A 24,589-nucleotide genomic window follows, 5' to 3' on the forward strand; every position below is an offset into this window, starting at 1 on the left:
CGCCCCGGCCGCGGGCTCCCCGGAGACCGGCCCGCGGGGCCGGCAGCCGGCGGCGGTGTTGGGTTGCCGGCAGCTCCCGCTCGCGGCGAGGGGGGTCGGGGGGGGGGGTCCGGGGTCGCGGCCCCCAGAGGCGGCTCCCGGCCGCGCCGGCGAGGCCCGGGCGCCCCCTCGGCCGCGGAAGGCCAGGCTAGGCCGGGGAGCGGCAGCGAGAGGAACACGTGCTTCTGCCTGGTTCCTCTTCGGGGATTTTTCTCCTCTTTTTTTTCAACCCCCCCCTCCCCCCCCGCTCCCCCCGCCGAACCGCCGTAACGTAGTACGCTGGTGGACTGTGCCCTGAACGAAGCAGCCGGCCCTGCTCCCGGTGCCCGGGCCGTGGGTCTCCGGCGGCCGCCCCTCCCCGGGCTGCGTGGGGCACCAGCTCCGCGTCTTGCTGGCCCGGGGGCGGCCTGGCAGTGGCCTGCCGGGGGCGACGCGCGGCGGCGGGCCCCGGTCCTCCCCTCGGCTCGGCCCTGCCCGAACGCCCCTCGGCCCCGGCCTAGCCGGAGCTGCCCTGCAGCGGGCGCAGCCGGGTGGGCGGGGGTGGTAGGTGTCTGCAGCAGCAGAGCCCGTCGGTCGGTAGCGTTAATGACCATCGCACGGTGCCCGAGTTCGCTAGGCACCATGCAGCGCGGAATAAAGTGACATATTCCCTGCCCCAGGGAGCGCACAATCTGCAGTGGATCTGACAACACGGGGGTGTGACAGAGCACCACGGGGCTGCAGCAAGAGAGTCGTGCTGCCGAGGTACGTGCTGCGTTTGAACAGGTCTCTGTTTATCTTCAGATACTAAATACGCGTACATATGTTACTGTGACTCAGTCATTGTAGGTGTCGCTGTGAAAGAGGAGAAAACGGTTTAAGCAAAGACATAACACATCCAGGCTGGCAGGGGATGAATGCAAGGGCAGCTGCGCAAGAAGCAAGGTTCATCGAGACCCGTTCTGTGAAGGCAAGTGCCAGGGGTCGACCTGATTAAAAGCAGCCAAGTAAGAGATATCAAGTAAGAGATTATGTAGAACGTCGGAAGCGTTTGTCATGGACAGAGTGCAAGGATGAGGCCTTGAAATACCCTGTGAGAAACTTTAGGACTGGTGAAGTAAGACAGCCTGAAGTCTTAGGATCGAAAGAAGAGTTATGTGTTGGCTGGAGGGGAGGCAAGAGTCCGCCTTGCTTTAATTTGGCAGTTGATCGTTCTGAAACGGGGAATTAGCTTATGGTCTGATCATGGACAATGGAGAGAAAAAGTGGAACAGTTTTACTCCAACAAGGTGTCATTAGTTTTTGCCAAGTGCAGTAGGTCAGTGAGCATGGTTTTGGAATCCTTAGACTTTTGGAGGTATTTTTCCTGAAAGATGTTCTAAACCAAGAAATCTGGTTGTACTGAGTATGGGGGAAAAAGTGGATATCTCTTATCAGCTATAATTTCTCTAAAAGATGCTCTTCCATGGCCTCTTATGCTTCGGAGATTTTACTTTTTTCCCCATTGAGTTCCTAACTTTGCAAACTTCGAAGAGACACTAGAAGGATGTTTCCTGACACCCATTAATCATTTCTGCATTGATTCATTAGGACTCCGTTCACTTCGGGACTGCAGATGAGAGAAGACAACACCTCCTAAGGCCTCTGGAGTGACAGTGTGGATGTTGACCCCATAGGGGTGTGACAGAACACTGCAAGGCTGCAGCCTTGGAGTTGCAGGATCCAGTCCCTGGAAAATGGTAAAAACGCTATCATCAGCCTGTATGGCAATCTAAACACACAGAATTACTTTTAAACTAAACGCTCCTTTTGGAACAGACACTGTTGTTTGCACGTAAGCAAAACCATTGCTGCAATTTAAATACTAAACAGTGAAATTGTTGAGGGACATGGCAGCTCTTGTCTCATACATTTTTTTGTGGGACTGAAAATGCAGGCAGAAGCAGAGTTAAGAAAGAATGTTCCATTTCTTCTGTCCAGACTGCTGTCTCTGGCATTTGCTGTTGCTGAGGGCAAAAACAGCATGGATTTTGAAGGGGATTAGACAGACTGGCTGGTTGGAATGCCAGTCCTGGGCACTGGCCTAACAATGGGTATTTAAGGGAAATAAAAACCTCTCGAGTAATGGGTCCCAACTGGTGAGACTAGACTTGTCCCACAGGTGAAATGCAGGACTAGAGTCAATGGCTGTGCTCCCTCCCGGCTTGCACGGTGCCCCTCACTAGTGTCCAGGGCAGGGTCCAGGACTTCCTTCCTGCCTCCCCTCTGTAGTAGCTGAGCATCTCGCTCTCTGCTTTCTTTACCAGCTTTCCTCCCTGAACTTGACATTTGAGTTCACCTTGAGCACCTCACTTGCTGCTTTCTCTGTTCATCAAGGAGAAAAAGGGACCCCAAAGAGGGAAAGTAGGCAATACCAGCAGGTTGCTTTGTTGCACCCCTTGCTGGCTTTACTGTGATGCCTGTTGTGACTTCTTTCTCTAGGTCACTCCAGCTCCCTCACATCCCTTTCCCCACAGACCCCAGCATTATCACAGTGTCTCCAAGTATAATTTCCTATGTCTAACCTTGGTAGGTGAAGGCTATGCATTAAGGTTTGCACTAGGAATATTGAGAAGCAGTACTCTAGTGTAAAGCTTGATAAGGAGGTGGGTGCAGAAGTTGAAAACCTGGGTTCCTTCTTCATTCAGCTGCTTTTCAGGAGGTGTTAAGGAGTGCGTAAAGCTTTTGTATATAAAGCTTACAACAGGCGTAATGCATGTAGATATGTTTGATTAGGCCTAGATTTGTTGAGAAGGATATTCTTGACTAATTGAAAGGTTAAGTCATTGAGGCAACATGTAAACATGTGGGATTTAAAGGCAACGGTCAATGGAAAGAGGAAAAGATGGAAAGGTGAAATATGGGTAGAGGGCAGGATTATCAAGGTACAAGCCAAACACCATTGTTTTGTCTAAGGAAGACAACTGTAGTCTCCATCTGTTGGGAGATCTCTTGAGCATTTCTGCCAGAGGCTGCTTAGGTGAATGCAATAAAAACATGAACAGGTCTTTTGTTCAGTACTAGTAGCAGTCAGGTGATTTGAGCCTTTGCATCTTACCTCTGGGTAAGCTTTCTGTGTTAAAGATCATGCAGCACTGGAGAGAATCTACCCTGGAAGTTCCAGGTCCTCTGGCAGAAAAGTTCAGCTTGATCTTAGAGAGGAAATTTTAAAGTATAGAAACTGAGAGTCAAAAACGCACTCATCAGAGGATCTGTAGGGAGAGCAGAGTTCCCAGACCATCAAATCTCTTCCACTACAACTGGCAAACTCCGTTTTTCTTCTTTACTGGCACATTTTAAGCAGGGAGATTGCCTTCTGTTTCTTCTAAGATCCATTTGTACAGTAAGATAGCTGGATTAGTGGATTTTATCAGTACCGAATCTGATCTCCTGGGATAGGATGGGCAAAGGTTGAGGAGACTGTGCAGGGGAGTTTTATTGGAATATACCTTAGGTGTGATGAATGGTAATGGCATATGTCATTTACTAAGTTCAGAACAGAGTTCTGTGATTCGTGACATAATGTTGTACCATCCTGCAGCAGTGGGGTTTTCAGCCAGCTGATGCGAAGATTGAAGCTGGAAGAGAATCAATGTTTACATTCTTTCTTACTCCCAAAGATGAAAATGAACTTGTACAGTGTAACTATGGTGTTCTACTAGCACGCATTGCTAAATGACTCATGTAAAATTCTCAAAGGAGTGACCATAGTGGGGAGTCAGGAAAACAACAGGAAAAACTGTCCATAGTTGTTGTAGACATGAATTAAATACAAAAGAAATAAAATGGATCACAAGAATGGATCAAAGACTGAATGATGATGTTTTCCTGTCACAGCTAGGACAAAGAAAATACTGCTGTTCAAAACAGTGGTTTTAAGTGTGTTTCAGAAGACAAAACAGTAGCATGAAAAGCAAATTCCTTTGCTGCTTAAAAGCATTTTAGCATATAAAGGAAAAGAGTGAGCTAAAAATAAGGTATAGGAATCCAGGAAGGAAAGAAGCAAAGCTTGCTATCATATTAAGAATCAGAGAAGTAAGCCTGACAACCTTCATGTTAAAACTGGAAGGAAGCTGATTAGCAGCATGCCAGTCATGCTGGGCATCACACCGTGATTTGATTTTAATTTATTTCAGTTCTGTGGAAGGATAGAATGGCTTCTATCCGGCCAAAAACCTGACATCAGCAATAAATGTTGGTATCTCAGCTAATCAGGCATATCTCCCTTTATAGATGTTTCCAGTCTATGATTCGTTTCATGCTATGGTGGGCATCTAAGGCTTTTTGCCATTCTTTAAGATACAAGGTGACTGAGGAAGTGGTGGAATCTCCATCACTGGAGGTTTTTAGGTAGGCTAGTCAACCAGCTGCCTGGAGAGATATGGGTTGCCCTGCCTCAGCCAGAGAGATGGAATAGATGACTGCTGGAGGCCTTTTGTGGTTCTGTAAGTGCACGTATATATGAATTATCAGAAGAAGACACAAACCCTGAGAAATCATACTTTCTCTTAATTAAATTTTCCCATCAGAAGCAAAGGGGCCCCAAAATCACTCCCTTGCTCCCACCTGATATCTGAAAACCAGATGACTGTAGTTGTAAAAGCAGAGGGCCTTACCTCTGCAATATGGTCTGTTAGCAAGGAGTATCTCTAGTTTGCTTTGCAGCACATTTCTGAAACACAAAACTAGTGGAAAACAAGATTTCCGTGTGCAAATCACAGCCAGAAACTACTTTGTGTTCATAAAAGTCTTCAAAATATTACACTTTAAAACCCCAAGCTATTTTAACCATCTGAAAGAGTTGACTTTTTATGTAATTTTTTTCTTTAGTCTTGTAAATTTAACTGAATGTATGAAAATGTACATTTTGTCAAGAAATGTTTTAAAATCTGGAAGATTTTTTTTAAATCTACAGACTATTAAGACAAATAAATAGACAATATTTTTCCATGTCTGAAGCATAGTGTAATTGATAAAATAGTGCTATAAATATCGTATCTTCAAATGCAACATCTGTGTTTATCTTTCAACCATATAAAATTACATAAACATGGATTCTGCTTTTTATGAAATCTATGAGTAATTCCTCCTCTGCTCTTTCAGTGCGTGTATGCTAAGTGATAGAAAGTCTAGGTTTGACAGCCGTGCAAGACTCATGTCTTCTGTGTAGCCAAGTGGTGCAGTATGAACAGCAATCTTGGAAGTTTTCACATGCACTGTATGGTTTGTGCACCAACATTTGCCAGCACTGCCTGACCACCAGGAGTAATAAAACCCCCATGAGTAATGATGTATCTAAATTTCCAGGGCCATCTGTAGATCTGTTTTCTGCTGAGACTGTTTTCCTAAAGATGCCTTTTGTAGGTTTTGGTATTGAGAGCTGATCACTGGGAATTCTGCATCCTGCAGTAGTGAGCTCGGTCTGAGAAGTAAATGCAGTTCCATTTAGGTTGAGACCATTTAGTCATTTCATGTCAGTTTGTATAGAGTAAGAGTTGTCTAATTTCTTCCAATAACATCGAGGCGCAATAGGTCACATCTTACTACCAGTTTTCTGAGTTATCCTGGGTCCTTAAATCAATTATTCATAGGAGTCACTCATCACAGTAAGTGTCAATATGGGTACTTGATAGGTGGCACCTCCCCTTCTCTTGCAAAGTGCAAAAGATGTAAGACCAAGCCTTGGAAAGCTTGCCAATTTAGACGTGTTTTTGTAGAGCCTGTGAAACTCACTGCAATATGGGCATGAATAATCCAAATTCTGCCAGGCAGAAACATGTGCTGTTGCTCCTACATAAAATACATCTTGAGTGACATCTCTAACAATTACAGTACTAGGAAGCAAATACAAAATTAGGGCTCATCCTGTGAAGCTAGTAGGAGTTCAGGGCCAGAAGAAAAGTGTATTCAATTTCCTTTTGCTGCCTGGCCTGGGAGAGTAGTTCTTTTTTATTGCAGCAATAAATGAATGAATCTTTGCTGTTTAATCTGGTGGGCCAGAGCTATCATTTTGTAAACTTTGAGACAAATTTGCAATACAATTAATTAGCTGTATCATGGTATTCTGTTGCTAACTAACAGTGCAGCAACAGGGCTTCCACCCGTTCATTGCAAATATTATCACACATGACAGCTGTCATTCTTGCAACCTCAAAATGATATATAGGTGCTGTGAGCTGCACCTTAGAAAGTCAGGCTTCCTTAAATCTCACTTAGCTGAGAAGGCTGAGAACATTTGCCCCTCACTTTTTCAAGGGGAAATCCATGGCAGCAAATTGCCTTTATTATTCTACTCCTCTTCCTTGGTAGGAACAGCAAGTGGAACTAACAGTGCCAGTTCCACCTTGCAGCTAGAGGACAGGATGATTCATCATGGGTCTCCTCAGTGCACATGTATACTAATACATATGCACCATGTAATTGATCATTAACTGTGCCTGTCATCTGAGTAGGGTGTTTGTGTTGGTTTGTGTCAACGTAGTTGCTATACTAAAAGAAGATATGTCTTATCGTAAAAATGTTACAAAACTATTAAATGAATGTCAGTGTAAAACAAGCAATTATATGATCAGTTGGTGTTTGGAACCTTTTTTTGTTTACCTGATCTAACTTTGAAGCTAGCCCTGCTTGGAGCAGATTGGAAAGGCTGGACTAGATGGCCCTCAGAGGTCCTTTCCAACCTAAATTATTCTGTGAGTCTGTGATTCAATGAAATTTGAATTGCTTTTATTGTCATTTGGAATGTAGTAGAGTCAATATGTGACATTTCTAGAAGATATTCATTTGGTTTGTGCTACTAGGACACCTTTTTAATAAGATGAAAAACAGGATTTGACAAAGGCATGTGAGCTAGTATATTTCAGGATAAACGGAATAATTGTTTAGAAATGTCTTCCTTTGCACAAATAAAAAATAGGGAAAAGAAGAATGTTATTTTGGGAAAAAATAGAGGTAAAAATTCAAGGAGCTCATATCAAGGCAATTGCATCAAGAATTTGCTAAACTGAAAAACCCAACCAAAGAAGCCCTCTGTTACTAGGAGAACAAGAAAATGCTATCCTTGGTGTTCAGTTGTCATCTTCATACTATCAGCAAGCCTCAGAATAACAGAATAATTTAATGTTTTTACATGCAGCAAAAGCGGTAAAACCTCCTCCCATTCCGACTTTATCTGTTAAACCACAAAGAAAGGGGTGGGGTGGGGGGAAACCACAGTTTTAAAGTAAGGTTTTAGGGTCTGAGGAAAAGAGTGGAAATTCAAAGATAAGGATGGTAGTTTCTGCCCATTAGCCACGAATTTGTGCATTATTATTGCACATTGCATCTGAGAACAAGTATTCACTTTTGTATGACTTTGGAAATGAAATGCGTTTTGGAAAAGGACCATCTCCCAGTCACCTTTACAAGAGAGGGAAATGGACCTAAAACAGAGCCACGTCATCTCCAGCAGTGTTAGTTACTGTGTAGGGGATTGGGGGTTTTTTTGGATAGGCATAGGTTTGGAAGACAAACAAAAATCAGGGCTGGTGCAAAGATACCATGATACCCCTCATGAAAGTGAGCTATGGTGGCTGCAGCAAGGTTTGGTCTCTCACTGCCCTTGTTTGAGTGTACCAGCTGTCTGAAGCAGAAACTATGTTATGAAGTGCAACTTGCCGCTGAAAGGAGGACCCTTGATGTGAAGCAACTGTGGCTTATGGTAGGGTCACCAGCCTCTTAAGAGACAGGACTGCCCTCTGGCCTGTTTCCTGAAGCATCACTTTTTAAAGTAAAGGAATTTGGGGAACTTATAGTTCATCAGCTGTGTCATATCATAAGTCAGATCTCAGAGGGATCTTGTGACAGCCTTGAAGATGTAAGAAATAGCTGAACTCAGTACAGAAATGGATTGAGACTGTAGCCGACATAAAACGTCTTGAATGTGACACAGAAAAAAATGGTCTGACTTTCGTGAGCCCTTCTAGAGACGAAGTCTTAAAAGAAGCAGAAGATGCTGATGGCTTGAGTATAGGAAAAAAAAACCCGCAAAATGTACAGACTGTGGGATTAGAGTGATATGGTGAGGTGCACTGTAAGAGACATCATGGTTAAATGCAGGACAGAAGAATTGCTGCTACAGCAAAACATTTTCTTGGAAGCTGATGAGAGGAAGTTCTGTTAAAGCAGTGTGACATGTTCTGAAACTGTGGCTGTTCTTGTATGTGACTGAATTCAAAACTGCCAAGTGGATGGACTGTGGGAAGCAAATCCCCCATCTCAGATTGCCCCACAGCACCTGAGGACTACTATCTGTTTTTTTCTGGAAGGCCAGGAGGCAGAAAATGGTGGTCCAGGGAGGACCAGTATCCCTGCAAGGTTGGCTTCTGTCAGTGCTTGTGCAGCACTCAGCACAAGAGGCCTTTAGATATTTAGATAATAAATATAATTTAGATATTCATGACTAAAGTGTCACCCAGAGAAACTCCAAGTTTGATAAGCCTATGATGTGCCTTAGTCTAGCCACAACTGACTCTCAGTTGCTTGTAGTAACAGCAAAAGGGAAGAAGCTGGAGAGCAAAAATGTGGCTAATATAAGCCACATGGAAGTTGAGTTATAGGGGCATGTGTGGTAGATTCACCTCTGAAAAAAGTTGTAAGCAGTTGTCCTTGGAGAGCATTTCTGCTTTCAGTAGACCGAGGTGGAGGGAGGTCTGGGTGAACAGCGTGTGTTGTGTTGCATGTGCTACCCCATGGTGCTACACTCAGGAGAGCTGGGGGAACACAGGGCCTGTTGAATTCACATTTTTAAATAACTGAAAATTTCTCCTGTGTGTATGTGTGTGTGTGTGTGTGGTTGCTAATGGTCTACAAAATAATGCAGAGAATGCTTAAAATAGCATTTTGGTGATGGAGTAGTCAACTGAAAAAAAAAAAAAACTTATTCAAAAGAAAAGTCAAGGAGCTGATAATCTACAGACATTCTTTACTGTGGGCTGGGAGTCCTACCTTATTTCAAGTTGGAGAGTATCATATAGTCTGGGTTTTTAATAAAGCATTACAATTCTCTGTAAGGACTGTGACCATATAATAATACAAGCTTGATTTTCTTCCACTGCTTGTAGTGGGAACAGGGACAGGCTGGATGGATGCCTGATCTGTGTATCTGGGTCCCATACAGTAATGTAACAGCTAAAATGGGAATTAAGCAACTCCAGTAAGCCTGGTGAGCTTGTTTCCTGCACAGTGCTATATTTCATATCACATCAGCTCTGCATGGAATCTTAGTGAGCCTTGGCAAGAAAAAGCTGAAGGGAGACAATTTGTGGAGGTACTCTGAAATAGATTTCACTTCCCATGCCAGTATTCATTCTGAAGCCCCAGTATTTCTTGAAGAGTCTTCCCTCCCTCCATGAAGACAGCAGGATATTCAGTGTGTTGCTGTGGCTGTCGCAGTCAAAGGAGACCTCCCTGAGGTAGCTTATCCTGGGTGATGAGGCCAGTGTGGTTACAGAAAAAGGAGAAAACTGCTCTTCTGTTACTATTTCCAAGTAAAACGACAGATCCCTTCAGTAGTTCTGCTGCAGGGGTGTCTTCACAGCAACAGATGTGATCCATAGCTCTCAATTTTTGTTGGCTTATGCCCTGTGGATAGATGCATCAGTGGGATCCAAGCCCCAGCTGTGCTTATCTTTGGAGCAGGCATTGCAAAAAGAGGCCCACTCTGGAGAGCTGTGAGGTGGGAGGTGGGTAAAGGGCTTAGCTCAACCAGTGCCTCCCTCTGTGCTCAGTACTATTGCTGTGCTGTTTCTGTTTTAGGGAGACTTCATTCTCCCTAAAAACTGCTGTTGGGGTTGACTTGTGCACATGACCTTGATTCAGTGGCGCGGTGTGGTAGAGCAGGGAAGCATGGCAGCCCTCAGGGTTGTTGCTGGGAGTGGACAGTCAGGCTTAGGATCAAGCTGAGGACTTCCAGAATGAAAAGCCTGAGTCTCAGTGCTTTCCCTGCAGTTAGACTCCAGCTAGTGGCAGTAACTTCTGTTCCATAATGCATCAAGCAACACACAGATCCACTGGAGGAGAGCAGTGCAAAGCTGAGACACCTGCTAGGAGTCTGCATAGCCTGGTTTGTGGCAGGTGAGATCACACTTTGCATATTAACTTTATCCTGCACCTGGTCCATAGCAGCAGAGTAAGTGTGCAACTTCTTCTTCCCATATGTGCCCATGGGACATAGGCCCGGTTTGGTAGGTCTACATCTTTGCCAATTCAACAGTCCTGGCTTCTCATCAACCTTTGTTTATACTATAGTCTGAGCGGACAGTATGAAGTTCTGTGTTCGCAGTCTGTTCTGTCCAACTTACCTGGCCACAGCCTGTGTGCTGGAGCCTTCTCTTCTGCAGAAGAGCTGGACAAGATCCTGATGGGGCACTGTGATCAGTCACCAACTCTGTCCAATGGGAGCTTGATTCATGAGTAAGAAAGAAAAAAGAACATTCTCTGGGACGGCTTTGATGTTTGAATATAATTTTTAATTCATAGAACTGAAGCTTTAAGAGGCAGGTACAGCCCGCTGTCACATGCCAGAAAGTTGCTGACTGATATTTTATTGTTCATATGTCCACTACCTTGCATGATAACTCTGGGTGGAATATATTCCACTGAATGTTCCTTATGATTTCAGGACCTACCCTACCTGTCTGAAAAGAGATTTTACTCCTTAGAAAACCATTGTCATATCTAGTCCCACAAAGGAATCAAACCACTTCGTTCCATGTCCTTGTCTTGCACCCTGTTGAAGCCTGCTTGTCAGTCCTCACCTGAGGTGAACCAGCGTGTATTTATTTATGCCACTGGGTTATTTATGTATCTGGGTTCATTGCTAGTAAAAGGGTGTAATGCAGACAGATCTGTTTAAAGGATTCCCTTTCTGGAATGTTATGAAGTTAAAGTGTTAAATATTCTTGTCATAATTATTCATCTTGTCAATAGATAAGATTTCATTGGATTTTATCATTAGGTTACCACACAGGTTTCTTAAATAGTCACAAGTGCGTGTAACCATATTCCTGTATCTACCAATAAAAGTACTCTCCACTATAGGAGGGAACAAAATACAGTCTTAGTTATAAGTGATACATAACACAGAAATAGTGTCCTAAATACTTTGATCCATTTTTATACTACCATGTAGGAAAATTAAGTCTTCAGCAAATCCTTTTTGTATTAAGAGTTATTCCTATGAAGAATTATTCCCCAAATCTCCCTGCTAAGTGCTAATATTGTTCCTGGTAGTATCCACTTTATACTTGAGTGCTAACATTTACACTACATTTTCTCATTTGTTTTTAAGCCATGCTCAAACTAGCAATTAACTAAAATAGTGGCTTTTGAAAGTGGAGTATAAGAATAGTTAATAATTTATATTTTTCTGATTCCGGAGGGCCACATGTGAAAATGAATGACTAATTTGTTGTTGATATGGGAAGGAATTTTAATCTTTTATGAGAACATCTTGGCTGTGGGTATGCTTATCTCTTAGAAAGAGAGCTGGAATTCTTCAGTGGGCAGTGTATGAATATTATCTGAGGCAGCGTTGAAAGTAAAAATAATTGAGCAAGGAACTAGTAACAATTTCCTCTTCTGCATCTAAGATTTTTATCAGCCTCTTTCCAAGCAATTTGTTAGCCCATATGGAACTGAGTATTATTTCAGAACCATAACCATTCATTTATTAATTGAGCATTTATCTGCTTCTGTGATAGGATTCAGAAGTCCGTTGTTACAAATAAATGAAGAGAGAAATTTGGCTCATTTTTAACAAATATTCCTAAAAAGGGGATTTCATGATCAATATAAGTGTTACTGCCGCTTCAGTTAGGATTTCAGGGGAGCAGGTTATCTTGTTGCATTCTGGGGCCATTTCCCTTTGTCCTGCAGTTAGGTTCATGCTTCCATTAAAGATCAGCAGCGTGACTGTAATGCAGACCTGTTGACTGTAGGGGCAAATCAATGCTCTCTCCTCACCACTAGCACTCTCTGGTGCAATGCCCTAAGGATATTTTTATGCAGCCTCCCTTTTTATGGGTATAGCTGGTAGGCAGAAAAGAAGAATGAAGCTGTGGTCAGCTCCAGCAGTCTCAGCTCTCTCTTTGCCAGGTCTGCAGCCCAGAACCACTTTATCACATGTGTATTTCCAGGAAATAAGTAGAGCCTATTGATACTAGATATACTACCTAACTCACCCAGTGAAACACAGCATACAGAAGGTAATTAATTTGAAGTACTGCCCCTCATAGACTTTTGGTACTACTGTTGATGATATAGTGGTCAGCAAATAAACGCAGGGAACAGCAAAGAAATCTTCCTAGCAAAACCCAAGCAAGATGACATGACCTCCCCTTCACACACATGCATGCACCCCCCCACTACCTGCACCACTTTAGCAGTCTGCAGTTTTCATGATCAGATTCTCCCCCTGTACGAGCCACTCTTTTGTTCAGACAAGGAGGTGAAATGACTAAATGTGCTGCTAAGCTCATGGACAGTATCAGCTGTCTAAGTGAAGTGTTCATTATTGTCTTAGGCAGAAACAGCGACTTGAGACTTGTTTCTCAGCCCCTTTCTTTGGCACGTGCTCTAGCTGCTGCCTCCTTCTTCTTCTCTTTCACTGGTTACCACATCCTCAAGACACTTATTTTACCTTATAATTCCTGCCCCAAGGAGAGGTTGCTTTTCTTTGTGCTTACATAGCACCTAAGATTACAACACTTCAGTCCACACAAACCTTCTGAATGGTATTGTAGTATAAACAAACAGTGGCTGCTACCTTAGCTAGCCACTGGACTAACTCCAGTAGCTGAGGCAGATTTCCTTTATTTTCATATTGTGCTTTCCTGGTATAGTGACAAATTCCAGATTTGTAGATCCCCAGAGGTAGTGGTTCATGGAAAAACATTTCTTGGTCCTTCTCATTATAGTTGTATTCTTTTGTCCAGGTGGGGCAAGGGTGAGAATGGAAATGAGTGTGTTGGGAGCAAGGAAAGCAAAGGCAAAGGAAAGGAAAGGAAAAATAGGATTAACATCTTTGTGTGACTCTAAGTTGCCTTGGAAGAACTTGTCCAGGGGTCTTGGGCTATTGCTTTTCCTAGTTTTGGCCTTCTCTTCTCATTTTATTTGAGGTAGCATGATCTCGTCAGCTTTCTATGACTGACTTCTTTGTTTTCTCTCTGGGAAGCAATACAACTGGAAATTAAAACCATTGTAGAAAAGCTATCAAATGTTAACGTTTGCAGTGACATAGATTTTTATTATTTCCTTGCTCATTTTTTTGGTGGAAAGTCTGTTCTTCTTTTCTTCTTACAGTCTAACATCACTTCTTCCATAATAGCTTGGTTTTAGATTTAGTGCTTCTCTTAACTGATTTCATAGCATTTCCCTTCTCGTAACAGAAAAGTAGAAAAATATTCTGTACCGTTTACCAGTTTTTCTAACAATGCACTTTCAATTATGTTAGATTGTGGTGAAAGTGGGATGGAAAGGACCCATTTTACTTCTAGTTCATGCTCTCCACACCAAAATTGTTCCATATAGCCTATTCTCAAGTGCCTTGAGCAACAGCATTGTAAGTGGTTCTCCCAGTCTTCTATCTGGTGTAGCAATTAATGTTCCTGTAGAAATCACTAATAAAAACTCCTCTTGATATGTCACCCTAATTTAGGTCCACTTCATACAAGTCATATCCTCATGTGCCTACATAGGCAACTTTCTCTTTTTGTTTTCAGGAGTCTTACTCCAATAACTTTCTGGAGTGAAGAGTCCAGTGCCAAATAATACACATGAAGATCTACCAATTAAAGGAATCTAGGGTCCTAAGCAATCCCGAATTCAAATACCAGAAAATTGTGAGAGGGACGACTTCAGCTGTGCTGGAATTATTAGGTGTTTGTAAGGTTTCACCAGAAGTATGGGAGAAGTGGTGTGCACCAACTCTTCTATGGCACAAATATTCTTTTATTTTCTTGTAACAATATATCTTTTTAATTTCTCTCTCTTCTGTGTGTTTCCTTATAAGCACTCCAGAGATGGAGGATGACACTGAGACAGGGAGAGAAAAGTAGGGTACCAAAAAGTTGAGTTCTTTCATTAAATAGGCTATCTTGCCTCCTTCATTCCTCCCTATGTATACCATACTGATCTTGTGCTGCTTCAAGGTGCTGAAAAGAATTTTCCTAGGAACTGGGGAGAGGAATTATTCTGCTTAATTTTCTTTCATTTCCCCCCAGTAGTTTGGTGAGTGAATGGAGCAAAAAGCCCTAACTGTCCAGTTGGGTTTTTTGTTTGTTTTCTTTCTTTTTGCACGCACCAGAAAAAGTGGCATCAGAGCATGTACAGTATGCAAGTTTTTTTGTTCTTGTATACTAACATAGAAATACGAGGACATACACAAACATTGCTGCTGCCCTGTTGGTTTTATGCTGCAGAGTGGATGCTATTGTTGGCTACAGACTCAAAAGTCATCTGGGCTTGTAGTCTTCCAGCTTATGATTTCATCTTTGCAAATGCTGATTTTCAGAAGTCTGTTTATTGCACTGTAAGCTGAAATGTTCAGTCTGAAATAGTTTCAGACATTAAACGCTAATCAAAACATTTTGTGGCTGAATTATGCTTGCTTCCACTGTTTTAAAAATTCCGCTAGTGAAATCACATCATAGTATTTTAGATTAGATGCCTAACACTTGCTTGTTCATGCATTTCCTTCACCCAGACAAGCCACCATGTTCGGCGAGCAGGACTTGGGACTCTAAAACACACACATTATTTCTGGACAGATCAAACAAAATAACGCCATTACTATTACCATTTCCATGAAAGGCATAATGTTGGGGAATTCATTAGTTTAAGTCAGTTGCCACCTTTAATTTGATAGCTACCTTTAAAGATCATGCAATTCCTTTAAATTCTAGGATAAATGCTATTATATGATGGTACAGAATGGGGGTCGGTGATCTTTTGAATGTCTCATTGGGCAAAATAGGCGACAGGAAACAGTTCTGCCCACTTAGAGATTCATCCAAGTCCTGCTATAAGGACTGGAAAGACACCCATTGACTTCACTGGGAACTGGATGAGGCTCTAAACTTCAATAAAATCAAAGAAGTCTCACAGTGAATCGGCCTATCTGGCACACATTAAAAAAAACGATTGTAAATTTTGAAAATGAGTCTTCTTGCAATGTAGGCCAATTGGTCAGCTGCAAATTTGGCACAGCTATGAAGCATGTGTCCTGGGCAGTCTGCAGGAACATGATGTTCTTTTTTGCTTCTGAGAGCTTTGGAGACTGAAAAAAAGGACTCAACCCAATGCTGAAGACTAAATGCTGAAATAATGGAGCTTACTACAGAAATCAACAAATACTTTAAAAAGGTAACACTTCTTTTGGAAGAAAAGAAATTAACAAATCCCCCCAAAGTTGAAACATTTTTAAAGCAAGTGTACTGCTTCATTGTGTGTCCTAGAAAAAAGAACAAAATTCAGAGAATTCTCTGGCAGAAGCTGATGGAATTTGACCTTTATATCAATGCACTGTAGAAATCAGGCAGAATTCCTGAAAAAAAAAAACCCAAACCCTAAACCCTAAGCATGTAATTTTCATCCTTTAACCATCTGCAAGGGAAGTGAAGCTCATCCAAATTGAGGAGAAGCTACTGAGCCCTAGGCATCCAAACTGCTGTGCTGTTCTGTCTTCCAGTAGAAGTATGATTTGGCAGCACAGACTCCTAGTTGATGCATTTAAAGCCTTGTGCAGTGGGTACAAACTCCAGAAAGAACAGGTAGACCTTTAACTGCATACAAAGAACACAAGAGCAAAAATGGCAGTCGAATATTGTGGTTGATGTAATGTGCAAATAGAGCACAACACATGCACACTTAGGCTTGAAAGCAGCCATTGCAAAACTGGTTTTGATTGCCCTGATTTCCCACAAAGGAAGCTTCTCATGCTTAGAAAGCAGGAGTAATGTCATTAATGGCAATGAAGCTTCACCACAATAAAAGAAATGTGAGATTCAGTATCTGCACCATGCTGTTAAACCATAATCTCAAGAGACATCAAGTCCAGCATTCTTACAGCTCAGCAATCTGCAAATACATAGCAAAAGATACTTTGGAATTCCTTATTTTACGTCTTGGGAGGTAGACTGCACGGGTAAAACAATGTATTACAGTATATATGATTAGTAGCTAAGTATCCCTCTGACCTAGATAGCTGCTTCTCTCCTGTAATTGCGCCTTTCCAAGGAAAGTGAATTCCTGAAGAGTACAGTTGCAGTTGTTAAAGGGACTTGAGAATTTGGTTTTCAGAGATATTAAAAACTCACCGTTGAAATCTGTAAAAACCCCAAGTCTATGCAATTTTAAATCAGCATTTTAATTTGGGGGCTTTAGAACCCCAAAGTTTCATCTGCCTTTTGTTTTCCTTTTTACTTCCAGCCATTGCCTGTGATCTGGATTTCTCATCCTTCTTCTCTGCTTCCCTGCTGGCTCCAAGTGCCTTTGTGACTGTGTTCCACAGAGACCCAGCCTGGCAACTGCACAAAAATACATCAAAAGATTTTTTTAAGGGTAATTTTAAAACTCCCATTTTCACTAATTCAGTGATAGAAATTGACCGCTAGTAGCTTAAACTGAGTCATGGATGCTAATGGTCCATTTCCACCTCTGTTTCTATGGAAATGGTTGTCAGCCTGGAGGGGAGGGGGGAATGATTTTAAATATATACTTCATAAAATCCGTCACCTACCTGATGTCCTTTTTCACTCAAATCTGACTTAGAAAGGTTTCTGGTAACAAAACCAAAGCACTGCTAACTGGTTTCAGCTGCTACTTGAGGACTGGGCGCCAAAATGTGTTTTTCAAACACACACAAAAGAAAAATCCCAAGTCCACTGGATTCTAGATCCTGCTTTGTCATTGTCTTGCATCCTGTGCTATAATTCACCATCTCAGAATGTGTGCATAAAATGAGATGAAAGTAGAATGGGAGAATAAAGCATTACTAAAGTGGGATAAGATTGCTTCGTTCCTGCATTCAGCGTTCTTGTAAACAAAAATGCAAGATGTGAAGGAAAGGGTGGAGAAAAAATGGCAAATTTTAAATATCTCCTCCTAAAGGGAGATTTTTGGGCACCTTGGTTTTCCAGAGAGGTTTTGCAAGTAAAGTCTAATGCAACATTTCTTAGGAAAAGTAACTTTTTTTCCTTTCATGGATAAAATTCTGTTTGGCTCAACAAATAGCAATATTTATGTAACTGAGAGGAAAATTTGTCCTAAATATATAGATAAAGTGTAAAAGGCACTTTTTTTTTTCCCCCAGCAGAAGATTGAAACAATAGAAAACTGATTACGCTTTACTGAAAAAATCCCATCCATGTCTCTGATCTGTGTATACGTGTGCACACATGATCTCAGTCTCATATAAAATACTGAGGAAGGATAACATGGAATGAGTATTTACACAGATTAATACAACAAATGAAAGTCACTCTTCCACTTTTCTAATTAACTTTTCTGGCACAGTGTGCAGAGGTACACCTGTCCTGGCATGTGTGCTATTTCAGCAGATTTTGGAAAATTGCCACACTCTTGTTTTCATGACTCTTTGATGGGTTCTCCCATTGGCTATCACCTGTGTTTAGGTTATTTGATTCAGATGTAATCTAACATGGAGCATGCACATTTAATATCTGTAACTGGGCATACTGCAGAGTCTCAACAGGGTAGCCCCTGATGATAGATTTAGCATACTGAGCATTTTGCATAGTGCATGACCCATGGATTCCATATGTGGTTTTCATCACCTGAGGTACTGCCCTTTATGCCTCTGTCACTGCATACCTTGTCCATCCATTCCATTGATCAAGTGGCAACATACTTCATTGCAAACAGAGCGCTGACCAGTTTGTACCTGGTTTGAGCAGCTGATTTTACGTTGATCTTAATGCAAAGAAATGTTTTTGACAATTTGTCACAATAATTTTCTCTGAAAAAGACCTTTGCCCTGGAACAGTTCCCACCTTAAAGAATGATGCACTCTTCTGTGGAAAGTTTGGATTTTCAGATTCACTGGAATAGATTGGAGAGAAAATTCTTTCCTTGATGGATTTTTTTAATGCTTTCGGAAGTGGAGTAAGAAAAAGAACCTTGATTTCCCCCTCCCCACCCCGCCAAACACTGCAGTGTTATCTGAGGTAATGTTTCTTTTCATAAGTTACAGTGCCCCAAGAGATCACACTTCTCTCACTGAGCTGCTGGGATGTGTCACAAGAATCCCTGATCATAGTACCAGAGAGAAAACTGAAGTCCCAGGGCATGAACATGCTTAGCATCTATCAGATCAATCAACTTTGTCAATGGTGAGAAAAAGAAGAATTCAGCTGCAAACCAACAGCATATTTAACATTATGTTGAAAAATTGTATTAGTTGAAAAAACAGTTTTCTGTCGACATGAAGTTTGGACAAAAAACCCCTCTCAACCAGTCATATCTGAAAGGCTAACACTCTGCTGATGGCAAAGTATTTGGTTGCTACTTTTGTACAGATGGCTGCATAACATTCACAGAAGGAATGATTCTAGGAGCCAGTTTTTCAAATGTCATCTTCTACATATGTAAGTGCAAATGGGTCCCTGCATATCACTTGTGCATGCAAATGATAGACCTAGCATTTGCACATCAAGCACAGATCAGCTTTGGGCATTATCATACAGATGGACAGATAAGGTGTGAATTACATTTTTTCAAAGAAAGGCAAGCTACAAATCCCTTTAAAAAGGTGGTCTCTGGGTTTATCCACTCCCAGCAACACAGAGCTACTGAGGTAAACAGTTACTCGTTTTTGGGAAGAGAATTTTTCCATCATCTTGGTATGCTCTTATTATCCTGTTTTCCAAAGATCTGGTACCATTTGGTGAGGCCCTGCATTGCAGAAATTAAAACAGTTTTTAAAATTAATATTGGCATGGGCTGTCAATAATTACCCACTTACCTTTGCACAAAAATTGGCAGGAAGGAAATATGCTGGGTCCGTATTAGGATACAGGATTATTTAAAAACATTTTGTGATATCCTTGTCTTTATTCATCATTATGTCATTAATGATGCATCTTTGTCTGGGAAGTTACCTTATTTATGCTTCTGATTAAGTATAGTCACTGTGTGATATAAGGGGTTTTTTTTTTCAGTCTACTTACTTGTGAGAATAGATTTCTTACCAGAATAGCTAAGACTAAGAAATTTGGGGTAGAGGCACTCAGCAAGTCTAAACTGGTTCCATTGACTTCTATACCAATTATTCAGTCATAGACTGAAAATAAATAGCTTCATTGAGACTCATAGTAATTTGGAATAGTGTTAAACTGCTAATAGGCTGCTATAAATAGATGTACAACTACAAATGTGTTAGCTGGACATGCATCAGATGATACCACACTGAGTTTTATCACTGCTTCACTGAGTAGTAGAGAAGTAGTGAGGTTTCACTCTTACTTACTGGGAGTAGCAGCAGTTCTTCAAATAGTATCTCTTTAAATGCATAACACGCAATAAATTCCCTTTTGCCTGACTGATTTTACTTAGTATTTATATTGCAATGGAAAATGTCACAAACCTTTTCTCTGTCTAAACACAACTCTTTCCATGCCTTCTTTCTGAATTTGATGAGAAAAGGGAGGCAGATCATACAATTTTATTTTTTATAGATATTTATTGTTAGCCTTGCTTCAATATTCTTGGTATTTTTTAAGGTACTCAGTTAATTGTGCCTTATTGGTTCATTTGCCAGCTATTTGACACCAATAATGTTAACACAGGTGAAATAAAGTTCATGGAAAGTATTGTATTTCCAAAAAACAGACTGCTTAGCAAGTTCTCTGCCAGTCCGGTCATATGACAAGGGGGCGCTTATCATGACACACTTGGTTTTCTAATTAGAGGTAAACCTTAAGTAAGAGGTGAGCTATCTGACTGTTATAGTACTGTATTTTGGATAGTGAGCCATAAACATGTTTGTTGGGCTTCAGATGTATAAACAATTAAGAACATACATAATCACCCATGAAGAATAATAATTGAGTGCAACTTTTGTTTGGATTTTGTGGGAGCACAACTCAGATGAGTATTAGCTTTCTGATTAAAGGCAACACAGTTGTTTTTAGATCTTCGTGTGTCTAACTTAAAAAAGACAATGCCAGAGAAACGAGTTTCAGAAGGCTTAATGCATTATTAATTTTTTTTTGAAATTGTAGGGCTTAAACAATGTAGGGTGTGGAAGACACTGAAGGAAAACTACTTCTGAAGCCGAGGGAGAAGGACCAGAAGACCCAAAATAGTAGACAGTGAGTAAAGTTTTCCTAGAGGTAGTAACATGCCAACCAATGAAGCATGGTGCTATCAAGCTGGATGTACCAATAGCTAATACAGCTGTTTGTCTTCTGAATGAAAGGGATTAAATGAATAAAATGAGCATTTCCTTCCTGTCCTTCTCCCCACAAATAGATTCAGAAAAAAAGGCCTTGGGACTTTCTTCTTCCCCTTTGAACTTAAATCTTCAAGGCCTGCTTTTTCTGTTTTTCAATTTCTGTAGCTGTCTGTATAGTAAATATCACATAATCTTTGCTCAGAAAAGCGCAAAGAAGTGGAGAAACTGAGCCTCATCTTTAGTAATGAATAATTTTGAGTGGGAAACAAACCGACCAAAGAAGTACTGAGGGACAGTTAATGTTAAAACATGACCTTCAAGTTGCACTACATAGTCATCTCCAAAGAGTGGAATTTGTAGTGGAGTGCATCTCGTAATTCAGTTTGTAGACAGCATCTGAGAAGAGCATTTCTTTCTACCATTCTCCCAAAAGTCTTATCCTACCATGCATTTTACTGAACACGGAAGACAAACATCTGACATGAAAAATGAAAGCATGTTTCTCCTGCTTTGAACCGAAGTATTGGACTAGATAATCTCTTGAGATCCCTTTCTTATCTCATTTTCATTGATTGTATTGTTGCAGGCAACTTGCCAGTGATCATACAGTTTTCTTTGAATAATGGAAAAGCAAAATTACAATTAATTAAAATTAAAGTCCTATCTATTTTGGGTACAGAAATTCACTAGTCAGAAAGTAAAATGCAGTTGGAAAGAAAATGGTCTCTGCTTGGATCAGTATCACTCTATTGCCAACAAATTCATTCCTTGATGTGGAGATACAATTTCTTCTTTCTCCAGTGCAAATCTTAGTTCAGGTCTCTTTTGCTCTCCATTGCCAGTGATAGGTGATTGAAGAATTGATATTTGACATATTTGCAGCTAAGTCAATTCAAGACCAGTTCATACTATAACATGGAACTGTGCAGCAGATCTGAATTCTGTGCTGGGCATATAATTTCCAAGATAGGAAACTCATTTCAGTTTGTTTAGTCTACCTTTCGCTTATGGAATATAGGCATCCTCTTGCAAAGTATCTACAAAAGATAGAACTGTATCCAAGTACTGACAGCTATTCAGAAGGGACAACAAACTAACGTGATTTCATCTTGGAAGTCGCCAAATGCCAAGATAAGTTATTGTCAATCCTGCCAAATTTACTGGATGCTTAATACATGTGGTAGACACAAACCAGGCAGTATTCTGCAGGCAGACATGCTCTTAGAGAGCAAAGGCTACTCCTCCTCTTTCCAGTGCTGTTGCTCCATATGGCAGCTATAGGAACACTGAAGTTCCAGTGGCATTTCAATGTGCCTAGCCTCTCCATGTACTGCTGAGTGCCACGTTTCTTGTAGACAGCTCTTGAAATGGCAGGTATCCTAGATCAATAGTTACCATCTAGATTTCTTGAATTCAGGTTCTTTGACTCACAGGTGGCTGTTAATGTCTTCAGGACAGTTTAGGAGTGAAACATTTGTGGTAAGGTATGGAAAAATGACAATCTGAGATAAATATGACATAGCTCCTGAAGAAAGGTAGGTATGGGTGTATAGATTGTTATTTCAAACAGCAGTTACAACATCTTTGTCACTGCTCTTCAAATATGAAAAAGTAAATAATGCTGTAGCCTGAAAGTTTGATCTGAGCAAAATGAGCAGTAGTTATTTTTTCTTTGTTGGGTAAGGAATTCTACCATTCCACTCCTTGGACTGTGTACTGAGAAGTAAATGCAGGTATGGAAATTTTACAATTGCTCAGAGAGAAAGTCAGGCATGGAAATGTGGCAGAGGAGAGATTGTAGATAATTACTTTTTTCTTTTATATTTCCAATATGTCATGTTTTGTCCTTGAATTGTTAGATGGATTTTGGCATGGAGGTGAGAAAGGCAACAGCCAGAATGTTTAGGTTCTTACTGGGATCAGTCTCACTCCATACTACGAGTGACCGCAAATGCCATTTCCTAAATTTTTAGCATTTATTTTTACCACCTGACTTCTGCGACTTGCATCTCTCATATTCAAACCCTAGTTCTAATGATTGCATAGGCCTTCACCGTTCTCTCATACATGTTTTGCTGCATTATGCCTCTAATTGCAAAGTGAACAGCTCTCTCCTGTACTTCACACTTTCCTCTTTCAAAGGATATCACCCTTCATTCCCTGGCATGACTTTATAGCCTCTATAGTCAGTCCCACACCAGCAGTCTTCTTTATGCTTTTCTGTACTCCTGGACCTCTTTGGAACTTGTTCCTGGGAGTGGAATGCACACTAATAAAATTCCAGAGTATGTGTGGTTTATAAATAAAATACTCCCATCTGAAATACTTAGAAGGATATTTGCAAACACTAACTGTAGGCAGGCACAGATATAAACCACTTACCATCGCTTTTTGACTTCTTTAAGCAGTTGATCCACCCAGTAGTTTACAGGAATAAGCCACTAGTGTAAAACTTTCTCTATTCACAGCATGCATTGCTCTGCATTTTAGCAAACACCATTTGGAATCCCATTGGTAGATGCTTCTGGAGCCACATAGGTGAGAAAATTCCTAAAGTAGACTGCAACTTTTCCCAAATTGCTTTATGAGCTTCTTTGAGGGAAAAGTCATATGTTACTTTCACTGCCCTATGTGCAGTTTTAGAAGTATTTTAGTAAAAGAGAACTGAAGGAAATTCACATATCCAATCTCAATCAAACATCTTCACTGAAATCTATGCGGAGCTTCCGACAGTGGAACAGAAACTGTCATTTAGGAACTCTATTCCTCATTTGCTAATTGCTCTTCCACAGCTACTTCAGCCATATAAGCCAGTTTATGGCTTTGGAAATGGAAAAAAATAGATGAAACTGCAGATATAATAATCAGAGTGATAACCAGATTTTTTTAATGCACTATAGGTTGGACAAAGAGAAAGTCTCTCTTTTTCTGATAGATGACAAGTTTTTTTGTCGCAAATTTGTGCCAAGGCTGGGGTTTTTGTCTGGGTTTTTTTTGTCTGTTTTAAGTCAGCTTTTTAATGTCAGAATGTCAAATGACCAGTCTACTCAATTTGCTTTTCTAAACATGATCATAGATTCTGCTATATCAGGTCTTTGTGATCCTGTCGCAGGGCATAGGTAAGGCAGAATGAAGCTGCTGGATGTGGGATGTACACATGCTCCACTGCGTAGGTTGCATGCCAGGCAGGTTTCAGGGTGTACAGGAAGATGTAAATCCCATGCCTGTTCACTCAGGCTTTCTGCACAGAGGGGTGGATTTTCATTAGAAGCAGATGTTTGCTCTAATCTGAATTGTTCAATGTGCCTTATCACACCTTCAAAGAACATAGGGCCTTCCGTATGTCTCACCAAATCTCAGCTCCCACTGCAGAGCACTGTACAGCTCGGTCTACTGCTGACTGTATTTCTGCCTCAGATTTGCTACTGTATCTTAAGTGATACTTCACTGTTTAGATTTTTTTCCTCTGGCTTTGATCCCATCACCAGGAGTTTCCATTTTCAGTCTGTAGCAGAAGGCTGCCACAAAATACGTTCAGCTTTCAGGACACGTAGAATGTGTGAATCCATTGAGCTTGTTAGGTGGAAGAATGGGGCTTCGATAGGTTTAAATAGATGCTATAAATACTACTCATAAAAAAGGATGCTCCTATTTAAAAAGTTTGTTTGAAAAATGTCTATGCTTTACTGGCACTAAAAAATAAAATTAATGTAGAATTAGAATTACAAAGCAAAGTGAACTGTTGCCTGTTCCTTTCTGCAACAGGGCAACTGTAAGTTTATCCACTAAAGAATCATATGACAAGACAAGATGTACTAACCAACCAACTAGAAGATGGCTTTTTATGTGCTGACTCTCTAATTGAGTTTGGAAACATCCCCAATAAAAATATGATGGCCAGAGGCCAGAAGCACAGCTCATCAAGAGGGGTGGGAATCAGACTGTAGAAATAAGACTGTAGAAATAAGACAAAACACAAAAAAAAAATTGTAGAGTGAATTCTTAAACCCCAAAGTGTTGCTTTTATCACTGTGTTAATTTCAGTGTTATCACAATACTTCATTATAATTTGGATTTTTT

The 24,589-nt window shown here is 40.9% G+C and overlaps 1 long non-coding RNA gene across 1 annotated transcript; it reads left to right on the forward strand.

Moving 5' to 3' along the window:
• Positions 1-434: 434 nt before the first annotated feature.
• Positions 435-16,646, forward strand: LOC126036185 (uncharacterized). The gene is made up of 3 exons (XR_007505111.1): positions 435-783; positions 1,609-1,757; positions 16,525-16,646. It is a non-coding gene; the product is annotated as an uncharacterized LOC126036185 (long non-coding RNA).
• The last annotated feature ends 7,943 nt before the right edge of the window (positions 16,647-24,589 follow it).

This window comes from Accipiter gentilis, chromosome Z, assembly GCF_929443795.1.
Source record: "Accipiter gentilis chromosome Z, bAccGen1.1, whole genome shotgun sequence".
Taxonomy (NCBI): domain Eukaryota; kingdom Metazoa; phylum Chordata; class Aves; order Accipitriformes; family Accipitridae; genus Astur; species Astur gentilis.